Raw genomic sequence first — 13,492 nt, 5'->3', positions numbered from 1 at the left:
TTAGGGCCATAGTGAGGGGTGAGGAATATTGAACTTATGAAATGTGGAACTTTCATATAAAAGTGAGGGGGAGTCCTATTTTAGGTAGTTGACAGCAGATGTAAGGCAAGTGGCTATAAGAGAAAGCTTTGAAATCAAATAAAACCCAGTGATAGAGGCTTTTGTCTGGATTTTCACAATAAAGAAAGGGGGGTAAGACCCTCCTCGACTATTCTTTCAGTACCATGATCTTTTATAGCCCTGCCCTAGCATTCCTCCCAATCTTATTTGATATAAAGTAATCGATTAATGCCAGGACACATTAGGGAAGAGTAAAGCACTCAAATGATAGTAAATCCAAACACATATTGCTTGACATTAATCTCACGTTCTTTGTGTCTTTAGTTATATTTTTCTTAATTCTGTTATGAACTATTCTAGGTAACTTGACAGGGTATTAGTTTGTGAAAACAGTTTGCAAAGCACAAATACTTTGAAAGAAGGAAATGACTGTGAAATGAAAAAGCCAATGATAAAATTTAGTCTGGGCTGCGAATATGAAATCAAATATATCAAATGCATTTTTTTATTGGATATTTTCAGTCCATTAAGTTTAAGACATAATTGGATTTCCCCCCAAAATGATCAAGCTCAAAATCCAAATTCCTTTTCACAGAGGTTTTGCATAATTCAAAAACCTTGTTTCTATATTTGGGTAGAAAGTGCTGTAATAAGGATATTCATGTGGCTATTTATTCAACACATATTTATCAAGCATTTACTATGTACACAGAACTAGGCACTACTGAAATTGCACAGATTAATAAGTGATGAAAGATGTTCTTCAGGAACAGTTGTGGAAGATATAACACATGCACATTAATAATCAAAATACCAGCAATAAAACATTTTTTAGTGATATAAAAGTGGCTTCTGGTTAAATACTACAGATGTTCAGAGGAGAACAGGTTATTTTCACCTGGGCTCAGGAGAGAAGGGGGATTTTTCAGAAGAGCTGGCCTTTAAGCAGGGCCTTGGCAGATAGGTAAGGTTTAGAAAACACAGATTTCAGAGAAAGGAAATCTAAAGGAAAAAGATGCCCAAGCCATGGAAGCGGGGCACTATTTTCAACACTGCTGTTATTAGGAAAACACAATAGGCACAAACTGTTGCTCTCAAGAAGCTTATGTTCTGGTGTGGAAAGAGAAAATAACTATAATAAGTAGGTAAATTATATGGTATACTGGAAGGTGATAAGTGCAAGGGAGAAAAATAAAGCTGAGTAAAGAGGTTGGGAAATATGGTTCCTGTTTTAAATGAGGTAATCAGGGTAGGCCAGAGTACAGACATTCAAATGAGGCGATGAGAAAGCAAAGCCCAAAGATCACGTTGGAAGAACTGAAGCAGACGGGGAGCGTTGGTTGATGAAGCTGTTGGCAGAACAAGGATAGATTGCAGAGGCCCTCAAATGCCAAGCTAGGGAATTTGGATTTCGATTTATAGACACTGGGTAGATGTTAACAATTTTTGAGGAGAGATTTAAAAAAGATCTGGGCTGTGCTTTATGTAGATGACTATAGGAGATATTTTAAATGGAAACAAGAGAGGAAGGGGAAAGGGACACTTCCTACTACCTCCTCCAAATTAAGAAGTAAAAGAGCTTTATTAATAATCCAGAAAAATGTGGTTTATATAAACAATTTCCTTTCATTCATTTTATATATATATAAATATAAATAAATATGTATATAAACATAAATAAATAAATAAATATAAAACTTTTACATGCCAAATACTGCTCTAGTCTCACAAGATAACTTTAGTGAACCAGACAGGCAGATATCCCTACCCTCCTAGAACCCTGATTCTAGGAGGAGTATGACAATACACATAAATATAAGATAAACATATATGTAAGTACATTATAAATATATAGTATAGTAGAAGGTAATGTGTCCTGTGGAAATACAGAATAGGCTAAGTGGGCTGTGAGAGTACTGGGGATGGGGATTGAACACTGCAGGGCAGGTGTAGTATTAAATGTTGGCCCTTACCAAAGGCAATATTCACACTTCAAAAAAAGTTATAGAAATTTCTACACTGATGTAAGACAGATATCACAAAAAAACAGTAAATCATTTGAAGTTAACAACACATCAGTATAATCCAACGGCCAGAGACATAAAAGTATTTCTAAATCTCATGTCTTGTCTATATGAATAATGACGTATGTTACTCGTAAGTTATACCAGGAGAGGTTCTAAAAGTAAATAATGTTAAAGATTTATCTCTCCAGACAGAATCCAGACAAATCTATCCCACTGGAGAAACACACTGGACTTTAAATGATAGAGAAAAAGAATGTGCTTCTATAATCCTTGATTCCCATAAGAAATAAGACAATGAATTATTCCCTGATAAACAACTGTTAAGTATGAAGCTCTGGAAATTTTTTGAGAAAATTAATGATCACTTCAAGTTCAATTTCAAGGTATCATGGTTGTTCCAATGATAAATTACTTTCCCAAAAGCGCTGGCTACAAATCTTTTCGATGTTATTTTCTAGCAACATATTTTTGGGTCAGATCGATATACTTGTTATAATAATCTCCATGCAAGATAACTTTATATTCTTTCTAAAATTAGACCTGGAAATGAACAAACTCTTGAAATTGTACTGCTTGGACAAGTCTTTTGATTCCAATCCAACAAAAGGATGTGAAAATCCAACAAATCTCACACTAAATGACATATTTGGCCCTCTCAGTTTCCAAACTTAGATTGCTTTATTCATTTAGCAACTCAGTACCTACCCACTGCAATGCATTATGATGGGCACTACTAAGCGGTGGTATCACAAGATTGTCCAATGTAGGAATGGATTACTGATACAATGTATTATTTTCTAACAACAGTACAAACAAATTTCTACTTTCAACAAAGGAGAAGAAATTCATATCAGAACAAATTCTTGGAGATTACAGTTATAATCTCTGGACAAACTATAATAAATGGCTTTGTAAAGGCACTGGGAAGAAACCCAAAGTAGTCAGAAACTAGAATAAGAGAATAATAGTAGGTGAGTTTCCCAAGATTTTTATTGTGTTTTGCCTCAGGGCACACACACACAGCGCTGTGCAGAGTAGCTAAAAGTTGAACATTTCTCTTGTATTACGGCTTGAAAAATCAGAAGTGAGATTTAGGGGCCACTATCCTAGACACCGGGAAGTAAAGGAGGAAATTCTGCGTCATTTTTTTAAATCAAGGATCACTAGGAGAGCACCTGGTGAAAAAAGCTGGGCGTATTGGCTCAGAAATGAGAAGAACACACATCGTGGCAAACCATGGGGAATCTCATATATTCAAAAATTTGGGCTTGTGTTCTGTTCTTCTGGGAACAGTTCAAGGAAACAGTTTTATTCTAGATTCTATGTTGTTAGGAAGTAGAGGGAATTCTTAATATTTCTTACCCAGAGACTGCTAAAGAAGCAGCAGTCACTTATATTATCCACAGAGAGAAAATTTAGTCACTTTTGTGGATTGGATAATTTTCTTATTTTTGTCTGTTTTTGGACATAATTATAGAGAGATCTCATTTTGTCTTGACTTATCATGGTCACAGAATGCCATCTAAAGTTTGTACTCTGAGTTTTGCTTTGTTTTATGTTCCATAGTAGAATACCACAATCTATTGTGAGTGCCTGTCTAACTCCTAGCAACACAAAGTCCTCCCTGTTAATTCCAGGCTAGATCCCAGCTATCAAAGTCTCTTTTGATCTTTCTCATCTGGAAAGGACAGAGTCATAGATGGAAGCTTCACATTTTGCCCAAATGTGTGGCTGATTCCTGAACTACCTATGTCTGGGCAGAGTCCAAGCAGCCCGGTTAAAGCTGAAAAGACTAAACAGAAATTTCAGCTATTGCCACTGAAGACAAAACAGTGTTAGAATGTATTTGTTTTTAAATACGTACTATATTTTGGAATTTCAGCAGGATTAACAACCTGCTAAAACAAAAACAAACAGTTTTTAAAAGAACATAACAGAAAGTAACATCCAGGATAGAGTTAAACATGTGAAGAAACAAGAAAATGTCATCTACAGTCAAGAATAAAAGAATCAATGAGAATCACCACAAAATAGCCCATATGATAGAATTAGCTGACAATTATTTTAAAGTGGCTATTACAATTATGTTCAAGGACATAAAGAAAAACAATAATCAATGAACAGATAATAAATCTCAGCAAAGGAATGGAAACAAAAAAAGGAAATTCTAGATATGAATAATTTGATATCTGAAAAAAAGTCACTTGCTATGCTTTATAGCAGATTAGAGATAACAGACCAAAGAAGAGTAAACTTGAAGTGAGATTGACAGAAATTATTCAATCATGAGAAAAAAAAAAAGAAATAAACAGAACCTCTATGACCTATGGGTCAACATTAAAAGGTATAACATATGTGTCATTAGATTCATAGGAAAAGAGGAAAGAATGGGGCAGAAAAATATTTTTAAGTATTAAAATAATGTCCTAAAATTTCCCAAATTTGGGAAGGGACACAATTTAACAGATTCATGTAGCTCAGAAAACTGCAAGACTTTTTAAAAATTCAAATCATAGTTAAACTTTTGAAATCCCCGAATATGATAAAATATTGAAAGAAGCCAAAGAAAATGACACATTATATATAAGAGAATGATGTTATAAATGATAGCTAACTCCTCATTAGACTAAATGGAGGCTAAAAACAAAAGGTTGTGGAAATAAAAAAAAAAACCTTTCCACTGAGAATTTTATATCTAGTAAAAATATCCTTCAAGCTGGAAGGTGAAAGGTGAAATACAAACATTTCAGATAAGCAAAAACTAAAGAAAATCATAACCTATAGTATGTAGTCTAAAAGCAGTAGTAAAGGAAGTTTTCAGCCAAAGACATCTGGTGGAAACTCAGATACTGAGGAAGAAAAAAAAGAACACACAAAATGGTAAATATGTAGGTAAATAAGAAAAGAAAACTGAAAGTTAATAATAAAATAGTTACTGATAATAAATCCAAAGGAAAATTATATTTCAAATGTCCACGGTGAAGTACATGGACCTGCTGATCATTTCCATATTAAGTTAAAACGATTCTGAGTGGTGCAGCTGGCTCTCTTTAGGACCCTTAGAGGTTCTAAAACAGCGACAAGTTTAGCAGCAAGTATTAGTTTTAAGGGCACCGGTTGTTACCATTACCAAAGTAGATATTCTTGACACAAATAAGGAGCACACTTGGGCAACCAATATAAAAAGCATCTCTTTGTGAAATTAATTGGAAAATTAGATTTAATGTTTAACTATAAATTCTAAATGAGTCACTAAAACGGATAAAAAATAGCTTTAAAGCTAAACACTACTGCTGCCTGTGTAGCTTCCTTCACTACATGCATCTTGTTTTTCTGAAAAACAAATTTAAACAAACCAGAAAATGAAGGGAAATATCCTGGTATTTCAGGTTAGCTTACTTAAAGGGAGATATCCGTCCATTTGTATTGGAGTCACCAAGTTATTTCCTTTAATGCCCCTCATTGCTCTAACATGAATTTTTGCACCTTGATCGATGGTCTCTATTATGAAAAATGTATTAGAAGGCTCAGATTATTGTTTTACATGTGCAGAAATTCAACCTTTGCAGGCCAAGGTAATTTCATTTATACTATGTTCAACATTCGTTTACTTAAGTTAGCAGAGCATTTAAGACTGGAGGTTTAATAATACAAGTTTAATATACTTTTCTAAAAGAGTAAGAATTTATCAGAGCGGGAGACACTAAATGATTCTGAGCTCAAGAACAACTTTCCGTGAGTGTGTGGTGGGGGAAGTACACTAAAGAAAAAATTAGGAGTCCTGGATTTTAGTTTTGACCTTGGTAGTAACTAGCTATGGAAGATTTGTAAAATCATTTAGTCTCATGTGTTTTTGTAAAAACATGTTCTTGAGTGTTTCAAATATTCCTTTATATAAAAGGATAGTTTCATGTGTGCTATATTTATAACAGGAAAGTTTAATTCTATAAAAGTGTTTGTTTGGTTTTCACTTTTTAGCATGTTTCAAAGAGTCTCCAGGTTATGGGTCTTTTATCCACATTTCATTGAGATACGAAAAGCATCCAGTATATGTGATAACAAAAATCACAACTTGAGGGTATCTGTAATATCTTCATGACAAAAGACTTGTGCTTCTACATAACACACACCTCTGAGGTCTGATCCACAAACAGTGCAAAGAAATTAATCTGTTGATTTGACAGAATAATTTCAGGCATCAGTTGATATAAAATATTTTGTGGAACTTGTAAGACCCAGTTCTGTCATAAATATAAGTACCATATACAAAGGTCTATAGTTTGATGTAAAATGTTAAGTTTAACTATCTTTCTTTGGCCATCCAAATGTATGTATTCCCCTATGGGACAATACCCCAGCTCAGCAAACAAGTTTGACAGTAGTAAAAATCTTGGAATAGCATATTGTTAAAATTGTGTTGCTTCCTGCTATAGCCAAAATCTTGCACTGGGAACATCACAGGATTCTGGCTTGTTCCATTACACAGTCACAGTTCTACATGGATGACAAATCAAGATATCTGACTAAGCAGCTTAAATTTTTGGCTCAAAATCTAATTGGTTTGCTTGCAGAAAAATGGGTGACTGTTATAAAAAATGATGGACTACATCTCTCATAATATTGTTTGTTTATTACCCTAAACACCATATTAGTCTGAGTAACAATCTTAAGAATCTTAGAAATAAATGTGATCTAACTGAAACTGCCCCAGGGTCCTTAAGGAAGAATATGGAGCAAACAGCTTGGGGCCACTTAGACTTACTTAGGTTCAGGACTGAGAACAACACTTCCAAACAAAATTTGTCAGGTGGATGTGCTTCCTAGCCAAAGAGTATGAAAACCAGAGCCTAAGTACCCCTGAAGGAAAAGACTGCCAGGAGTCAGGCAGGAGATCAGAGCTCCACCAGCCAAGTGGGAATCCAAGTATGGGATCCGTTCACATATGCACAAATTATTCCTCACTATAATTATTGTAAAGATTGAAGCGCTTCTACTAATGGAAAAGTAAACTCAAGCATCAGTCTGCTAATATCAATGATATGGATTCATAATTACACACTGTAAACAACTGTTTATTCTGTCATTAACTCATATGGTATTTTCAGGCTTTTTTTTTCCCCTCTCCTAAGGCAATTTGAAACACAGGAGCAGCTGCAACATCAACACTTGCATTTTGCCAATTGTTCAGAGAATTGACCAATTAGTGAGAATGGGTAGTAATGCATGCATTTGGCAGCAATGTTTGCACAAAATGAGGGTAATATTTAAAATAAGGCACTTTTAATGGAACATCATGGTCCCTGAGAGTATTGTGGAAGAATGTGACATTAGATACTTTTAACAGACAACCCTGGGATTCCTCACATGTCCAATACCAACTAACAACCCTTCAATCCTGCTGAAATCTTCAATCTTCTGAACCCACCCAGATTTCATAGTCTTAACCTTACTCCCAGCAGCACCTCATTCCTGAACCAGTTTAAATTCTCTCAGTCATCACTGTAGTCCTTGAATGCATTCACTTTGACTCCCTTGCTCCATCATACACACAACCCTAATTAAATCCACTTCTCTGTCTCCATATCTCACCCATATTGCTCAATGTGGCTAGGGAAAAATGGCCATGAATTTCAAGTGGACCCTTAATGCTACTTTCAATCATTCTATATTGCTCTAGATCACTCGTATTCCACTCTCCTAGACTTGGGGACTTCTCACTTCTCAGATTCTCTGCTATTTCCCTCACCATCATCTTGCTTCCTTCTTCACTGAGAAGATGCTAAAATCAGAATAGAATATTCACAAGTTCTACCACCAGATCTCCCCACCTAAATACTTCTTTGCCCTTATATACCACCTTGTTCCTACTACTATGAACGGATAGGCCACACTCCCTGAAAAAGGCAACGTCTTCCCTTGTGCTCTAGGGCTCATCCCCTACCTAACACCTACTTAAAGACGTTGAAATTCTCCTCTCTCTATATATGTAATAGTCAATTTCTTCCTTTCTATTGAATCAATCTTTTTAATTTAAACATGCTAAATTTTTTTGTTTAACCTGAAGCAAAATTCACCTCACAGGCCTCTCCTCTTTTCCCTCCAGCTACTGTCCTATTTCTCACCTTCTGTTTGCAGTAAAAAACAAAACACTTAAAATAATGATCTGCACTGTCTCCATTTCTCTTCTCTTGAACTCTCATTGTCACCGAAGCCAATGGACATTATTAGTAAGTGTTCATCGTGCATAAGAAATGAGCAGCATCTAACACAGTTCATCATTCTTTCTTTGAAACACTTCTCTTGGCTTAGAGGGCACCGTTCTGAATGTTTTTCTCATATCTTTCTGGCTGTGACCTATCAGTCTCTCTTGCTGATTCCCCCTTGTCTCCCCAGTTACTAAATGTGCCTCAGTGCACAATCAGGAAACTGCTCTTTCCTTTCCATATTCAGTCATTAGATGATCCCATCAGACACATGGCTTTAAACACCACATATGAGCAGTTGACCCCAAACGTACACTTTATCAGGGATCTCACTCCTGAAGTTCAGAACTCTATGTCCAACTGCCTACTTGACTGATCCTCTTGGATAACTAATAAGCATCTCAAACTTACTATGTTCCAAACAAAGGCCATTATATCTTTCTACCCCCATAGCTAGCTCTCTCACTTCTGTCAAGACTTGACTCAAGTCATTTTCTTAGTTTTGTTTTCTTTGGTCTCCCTTCCAAAAATCGCTTTTCCTCCTTCTCCTGATTTGGGACATTTAATACTCCCCTTCCCTACTTTTTTTTTTCCCTCTTAGTAGTTATTGCTATCTAACATTTATTTTACTGAGTGATCTTTTGTATTTCTGGTCTTCCTCCTGGAGAAAAGGGCACCTTTCTGTTTTGTTTACTGCTGTATCACAAGCACCTGGAATAATGCCTGACACATAGTAGGAATTCATTAATACTTGTGGCATGAATAAATGGAATATGCTAGAAATACAATACACAGTTTCCATTAAAAAATTCAAAGTCTCAAAAACACAAGATTTAGAGTACTGAAAATTATTTTGACTGTTAATTTTTCTAGCCTTCTCTTTGATTATTCTTCACACTAAAATGTGCTTTCATGTACTCAGATATACTTCAGAACAAGATACACACCAAAGTTCTCCTCATATTGTAAACGAAATACACACATCTTTACATGCACACCTTTGTGAAAAAGAATAAGCAGTTTCATGACTACGGAGCTTGCCATAAGAAGTCGGCCTGCCACATTCTCTTCATTCTCTTCATTCTCCATATTGCCTTACATGTGTGCTCACCATACATCCATTTTCTCAGCAAACAACGCTTTTTATGCATCTTAGCCAATATGCTTTCTTGTGCTTGAAGTATTCTTTCACCTTTCCACAACTGAAAGAATGATATTCATAATTCAAGATCTTACTCAGATTTCCCAACATCTCTGTGAAGCCTTAAGTTACATAAGGTTAGAATAATTCCTTCTTTCCTCTATGTTCATGTTACTATGGTAGTCATATTTGGATCACTTGGTTCCATGTCTGTTTCCCACCCTGAATTATGAGCTTCTTATAGGCACAGATAACTCTGTATCTTCGACATTTCACCAAAACCATAATAAGATTTCGAATCTTTGCTTAAGGCACTCAACAATCCATAGATTGCAAGTACAACTCTACCTATGTAAACATATTTTTGGGAAATTCATTGTCAGAATGAAATCCTTAAAGGGCTTAGCTTCCAGGAAATAACACAATATAGTTGTCCAAATTAAGTAATCACAATTTTACCAGAATCAAAAATGATAAAAATAGTAAGCTATAAATATTTTAATATTTTACTAGAACTTCAGATTTGAAAATCTGACCTACTTAAAATTATCTGCAAAGAAATTTAAAGATAAATGGCTTGATTTATTTTTTAATCAAGAATTCATTTCTAGGTTAAGACATAGCACTAAAATGATTGCATGAACTTTATTTAAAACCAAAAAAAGCAGCTAAAATTAATAAAGTCACAAGTAGATAATTTTTTTCAGGACATGGTTGGTACATGCTTTGTGTTAGATCTTTAAAGTTTGGGTAACAAAAAGGACAAGAAAGTTAATTAGGGGATCTTATTTTTCTCTCCAGTTGTGAATGTTAAAATGACAAATTTAATGTGACAATGTTCATTTCAAAGTGAGAATTTGAATATCACATTGGATAAAATCATTAGTTGTAAGGACGAATGATACTAATATAAAGTTGTGACTAAAAATTGTTAATCTAAAAAACACCTGTTATTCTTTTTCATATTGCTATGACAAAATAATAAGCAGATTGACAGTGGTTGAGTATCTTAATGTGTAAGTTTATGCATAAAATTTTTATCAGACATTTTCTCTATTTTCCAAGATAAACTTCTTAATTCTTTCAAGTTTGGTCTTTAAAGAAATAAAAGGGATTTCTTTGTGCAATTTCTCTGTGAACATTTGCCTTTTATAACCTGTACAAGTTTTTTCATTACATAATATTTTTAAGACAACATTGTCAACTTATGTAAAGTAATAGGGTGTACTAATGGTATAGAAGTTCCAATATTAAAATTTCCACCCAGATTAAAAAAAATTATCGTGCAATGGCAGTTCTTAGAATTAGAGGCTTGCAATTGGATTTTATTTCTTCTGCTCTCATGCTAAATTTCTTCTCTATCTTACTAATGAGATGCCTACTTTCCCTAGTAAATTCTGACACTAACTTTCCTTGACAATCTTATTGGGCAGTAACCTACATTTTTTATTGTAAGAAGGAACTGATATCAAGAATATGAATTTCTTCCTTTGCTTTGTATCTCCAGGGGCATTTTCTTCCACTATGTAAGGGTATGAAAGAGAAAAGCACATGATGTTCATTAGCTGGCTCTCTTGAAGTCAGGTAGCAGGAAGTCAAACCAACTGGAATCCTCAGTGTCCACTGTCAAGAGGCACCTGAGTCAAACACCTAGCAGATGGCATTAGAAGAGCTTATATCTCTGCTTTCAACAAGGATCCACGAGGGAAGTGGGGTAAGACAACACATTAACGGCAGTTTCTGTTTATTATTCTGTTTATTCATTTATTGGCTTACCATGTGCCAAGCATGCTATAGGAAATAATTTCTCATATTTCTAATGTCAAAAAAAAAAAACCCTGTCAATAAGTATGATAATTTCCATTTTACAGAAGAGGAAAATGAGGTTAAAAAGCCTAAGGAAGCTGTCCAACTTTATACAGCCAATATGTGCCAGAGGCCAGACTCAATTCTGGTCTCTCCTGCTACACTTCATTGCTCTCCCAATGTGCATAATAGAAGTTGGTTTGGGAAAAAAGAAGAAAGATATTAGCTTCTAGTAAGGTTCATTTCCTTCTCTTTCCAGGACATACACAGATGGGTGACTTGGAGGGAGAACTGCTTCCATTACATAGCTTGACAACAGAAATGACCTTACATATTCATAATTTGTTCCCTAGTTACTGGCCAAGCTGTAGGCTGCAAAATTGACTAAAATTTCATAAAAGGGTTCTCTACTTCCAGTGCTTCTCAAATGTTAATGCAGAATGAAACCAGTTAGGGTCTTGTTTAAATATGTAGATTCTGATTTTATAGGTTGGAGTGAAGCCTGAGAGTCTTCCTTCTGACAAACTCCCAGGTGATGCTGATGTGGCTGGTCTACAAACCCACCCAGAGTAGCAAAGCTCTATGCAAAGGTAAGACACCTCCCCTTTGCCTCCTCATTGCAGTGGTGGGTGGATATAAGGGAGCACTGAAGGAGAGATCTCACACCATTTTGGACAAAAAGACTAACATGATTCATGGACCCTATCGAGAATTAATTTTTCATGGATCAAACTGTTTAGCACAATTTCCTGTAATTCTACCTCTCATTGCTCACATTTGACTATTAAACTTCATACTTTCTTAGAAAAAATATGTAGTGGTTTTTAGTATGATTAATATCTATTTTCAGCTTTAGTAAAACTGAGACTAAAAAGACCACTGAATAAAACAAATGGAGATTTTAAACCATTTAATCTCATAAACTTACATTACACTCCTCCTTCCACAATACGGACAAGAGGAGGATCAGCTTCTTCAAATCATAACAAAAATGTGTATTAACTATGTGTCATGTCTTCTGTTAGGCAAAGGATATAAGAGGATAATCAAAAAACAACTCTCTTTTGGGAGAGTATATTCTAATGAGAGAAACAGAATTGTAAACAGAAAAGCAAAATATGTTTGCATGTGTGTGTGTGAATATATAGTTATGGGGAACAACCAACTTTTCCTGGGATCAGGGGAGTAGTGATCAAGGTACGTTTTATGGAAGAGCTGTGTCTATAATTAGCATTTGCTTGGAAGAGAGCATTCCAGACAGTGGGAAAAAACACACAGATACTCATAGGCATAAAATAAATGATATGGTTTGGTATATTTGCTTCTAATGGTTATTGAGACTACTTTGAGAAAAATTCAGGCTTCTATGATTAATTCAGTCAAACCCAAATATAGAGGATTCTGTAGACTGGAGAGAAAGAAATATGGGAAATGAACAACTGATAACTTCATCAAAGGCATGCCACTCACCAGTAATAGCTAAATGTGTTCTTTCAGGTTTGAGGGACATGAACTATTAACAGAGATAGTAATAGTTCAATACCATTTCTTTGTCACCTGAATTAGATAAATAAAACGAGCCTTAGCTGTTCTTAAACACTAATGCACCAATAATAAAAGAAAGACTTATGATTCCCAGAGTAGCAACTATACATTAGGAAATCAAAGTTACCATATGCAGCACCATAAGAAGACTTATATACACAATGGGAATGAAATATAACCTGGTGATCCACACAGAGCAGAATTTCATAAACTACCAGCCAATCCCAGCCACTTTCATGTTTTCTCTTTTGAAATAAAAGAGAAGTCAAAGATTTCAATTTTTGAAGTGTTACTTTAACAGAGACCTACTGAAGGAGTAATACACATAGGCATGTGGAAGGGGCTATCTGTGATATCTCAAAGGGATGATTTATATTCTCTCTTTCCTCCTTTTAGAGAAGTGAGGGCACCTAAAAGACCATGTGTGCAGTCCTCCTCATGAAGTATTATTAGAACATTTGCTGGCAAGGGGTCACTGGAGGGACCCCACTCTTTAAACAGATGCACACCTTGAATTATCCTAAAGAGATCAATATCTATCTAAATAGGGAAAGTCCAAAAAGTCAATCTAGTACACTTTCATAAAATTTCACAACTCTTGGACTTAACCTAAAAGCCAACCAGCTGTCAAAGTAACCACGATAAGGCTAGGTACAGGTTACTTGCCCTACTTCAAAATCACTTAATTTCAATTCTCTCATTATTTTTAT

The 13,492-nt window shown here is 35.1% G+C and overlaps 1 protein-coding gene across 5 annotated transcripts in view; it reads right to left on the bottom strand.

Annotated features, from left to right (window-relative positions):
• The window catches only part of MAGI2 (membrane associated guanylate kinase, WW and PDZ domain containing 2), a 1,116,223-nt gene that overhangs the window by 611,631 nt on the left and 491,100 nt on the right, over positions 1–13,492 (bottom strand). The window lies entirely within an intron of this gene.

This window comes from Camelus ferus, chromosome 7 (assembly GCF_009834535.1).
Source record: "Camelus ferus isolate YT-003-E chromosome 7, BCGSAC_Cfer_1.0, whole genome shotgun sequence".
In the NCBI taxonomy this organism is placed as follows: Eukaryota; Metazoa; Chordata; class Mammalia; order Artiodactyla; family Camelidae; genus Camelus; species Camelus ferus.
Note: the sequence above shows the minus strand (reverse complement) of the source record. Positions and strands in the feature narration are given on the sequence as shown.